Below are 2,908 nucleotides of genomic sequence, written 5' to 3'. Positions count from 1 at the left end.
GGCCCTGGTGGGCAGAAAGGCAGAGACCAGTCAAAAAGCAGTACTTTGTGGTATTCTGAGTGCTGTGCTTTGGAGCATCTGTCTGGGAAGCCCACCTCTGGCTGGGGTGTCAGTCATGGGAAGTCTGCCAGGATGTGGAGAACATATGTGCATGGAGAGCAGATAGACTTTATGCTGGCTGAAACTTGAGGGTCAGGGTAAGGGTGAGAGCCAATAATAGCCAACATGTGTGGAGCACTTAGGAATCCCTGGAGGAGCCCTGGTGGTACAATGAATTATGCATTGGACTGCTAACCTCAACATCAGCAGTTCAAGACCAGAAGGGGAAAGGTAAGATTTTCTATTCCCATAAAGAGTTACAGTACCGGAAACTCACATGGGCCATTCTCACCTGTCCTCTAGGGTCACTACGAGTGGACATCGACTCACTGGCAGTGAGTTTGGGAGTTTGGGGTTTGGTTTGATTTAGTTTGGTGTGGGGGAGACTGTGTGCTTCCATCAAGGTTGGTGGGGTCTGAAAATCAATATGCCTTGGAGTAGACTTGACGGCAGTGGGTTTTAGGAGCCTGTGGGTGGTACAGGCAGGTAACATGCTCGGCCGATAACCGAAAGGTTGGCCGTTCAAATCTACCCCGAAGCACTTGGAAAAAAAGGCCTGGCAGTCTACCTCCCACGAAAGCAGCCATTGAAACCCTATGGAGCGAGCACAGTCTGCTCGGGACGCATGAGGCCGCCAGGAGTCGCGGGGCTGGATGGCAACTGGTGTTCTAAGGTGGCGCTCTGACCCTGCGCCAAGTGCTGTCCTCAGCCTGCCCCTTCAACTTCAGCCCGCTCAACCCTCTAGCAGGCCGATGAAGTAAAACTGCGCCCATCCCCACTCACACAGTAACCCTGTAGGACAGAACCGAACCGAACCCCAGAGGTGTCCAAGACTGTAAAATCTTTATGGGAACAGACGACCATGCCTTTCTTTCTACAAAGGAATTAAAAACCAACAAAAACAACTCACTGCTAGTAGCCTAAGGTGACCAGATTTTAACATTGGTAAAGCGGGACACCATTGATAAAACTCATATCCTGGCGAAATAGCCACATGGCAGCCGAAAACTGTATACCCTAGCTTGTCGTGCATTCTTTAAAAAAATTGGGACTTTTAAAAAATGCCGCAGGATGTAAGGAAAATTTGTTAAAAATCGGGACTGTCTGGCCAAAAGTGGGACATCTGGTCACCTTATAGTAGCCCTCTGGGACAGAGTAGAACGCCCCCTGAGTGTTTCCAAGACTGTGAACGAGAGTGGTAAGCCCTTTCTTTCTCCCAAGGAGCAGCTGGTGGTTTTGAATTGCTGACCTTGCAGATCGTAGCCCAACAGGTAACCACTGTGCCACCAGGGCTCTCTGCAAGGTAATGCTCTAATGTTGTATTTACCCACTATAAATAAGTGGGTCAACTGAGGCTAGGGGTGGTATAGTACAAGCCAATCACTGGCGGAGCCAAGAATTGGACCCAGATAGTTTGACTTCTCAGTAGCAACTCTGGCATGAGGTGGGCCCCAGAGGAAGTGGGTATGGCCACTCATTGCCCCTGACAGGGGAAAGCGAAGCAGAGCCCCAAGGCAGGGAAAACCCAGAACCACCCCAGCTGCCTGCAGTCAAGGGGAGGGCTGTCAGGAGGGCCAAGCATCCGTCTTCGCTAGAGACATGGGCCGTGCTAGACACCTATCTGCTTAAGGATGATAATGAAATTAATCCAGCCTGTAGCCACTTCCCGTCCAAATGATTTATTGGCCTCATACCCCAGCCGTGCCGCATGGTGGTAATAAATGACACGGACGAGGACATGAGAGCTTAGAGGGTTCTCCTTTTGTTTAAAATGCTGAGCGGTAAGGCAAATAAACGCAGGGGCCTTGAAGGAAAGGGGGAGGTCGTTGGCTGGCGCTCTCTGGGTTCAGACCAACTCCGATACCCTTTTGAAGCACAGAGAGAAAGACCCAGCACCTCCCTTGGGCACCGAAACCTGTCCTTGAACCCGGTCCCGGCAGATGCAGGAGCGTGCAGGCATGCGACAGGAGGTTTGCTTGTGCCCTTTCAATGCAGGAGGGGGAAAAAAAGTATTTTTTCCAGCATTTCCCTCCAAAGAGACAAGATGCTAATTATCACTCTTATTCACTTTACTAAGGCACCCTTGTTTGAGTCACTCTACGGGCTTGAAAGCAAAAACTATATTTCATTTAAAAATAGGGTCTAATTCGGAGTTTTCAGTGATTCAGACTCACCTCCCTCCAATTAGTCCAAATTAGTTAGGTCTGAACGTTAATCTTTAGTGACGGCCAGTTCCTCCTCCTGTCTAAACAAAGTCCCGGCTGCTGGAGTGGGAGCCTGCTTCGTCTCGCTGTGTTCTGGCCGCGGGGGAAACAGCATGTAGCTGGTCTCCCCAGAACCAGCCTATCCCTGTGCCACATGCAGCCCCAGGGCCCCAAATTGCCGGTGATGCTCCGACACCTGTTGGCTGGCATCCCCGCCAACCCAGGGCATCACATGGCAGTGGCTTGGCTTGGTGTGCTACTAACAAGATCTCCGGGCCCTGTTCCCACACAGCAGCTCACTGAATGTCCACCACTGCCCCGTGAGGCTGGGGCTTCCACGAACCCTGCTTCCCTGAGAAGAGTCTCCTCCGGTCCTGGGCAGACAAGGGGTTAAGCATGCCACTGTCTTTACCAACACATTAAGCCAGAGGCAGCTCTCTCCCCTATAATTAAATCCTCTCCAAATGCATCCTAACTGCCTGCTGCTCAGCTTCCAAGGAAGGGACTGCCCTTGGTTCTGGATCTGGTGGGACCAGTTGGGAGAGGGGGGGTGGTGTGGTGTGGTGTGGTGTGGTGTGTGTGTGTGTGGTGTGGATCTGGCGGAA

At 51.7% G+C, this 2,908-nt stretch overlaps 1 protein-coding gene across 1 annotated transcript in view; it reads left to right on the top strand.

Moving 5' to 3' along the window:
* Positions 1-2,908, top strand: part of PLXNC1 (plexin C1) — a 207,800-nt gene that overhangs the window by 182,308 nt on the left and 22,584 nt on the right. The gene's annotated exons all lie outside the window — the stretch shown is intronic.

This window comes from Echinops telfairi, unplaced genomic scaffold (assembly GCF_000313985.2).
Source record: "Echinops telfairi isolate 266 unplaced genomic scaffold, ASM31398v2 ScPeMD7_2;HRSCAF=8, whole genome shotgun sequence".
Taxonomy (NCBI): domain Eukaryota; kingdom Metazoa; phylum Chordata; class Mammalia; order Afrosoricida; family Tenrecidae; genus Echinops; species Echinops telfairi.
The sequence above is the reverse complement of the archived record's forward strand: the minus strand, read 5'-3'. Positions and strand labels throughout refer to the sequence as shown.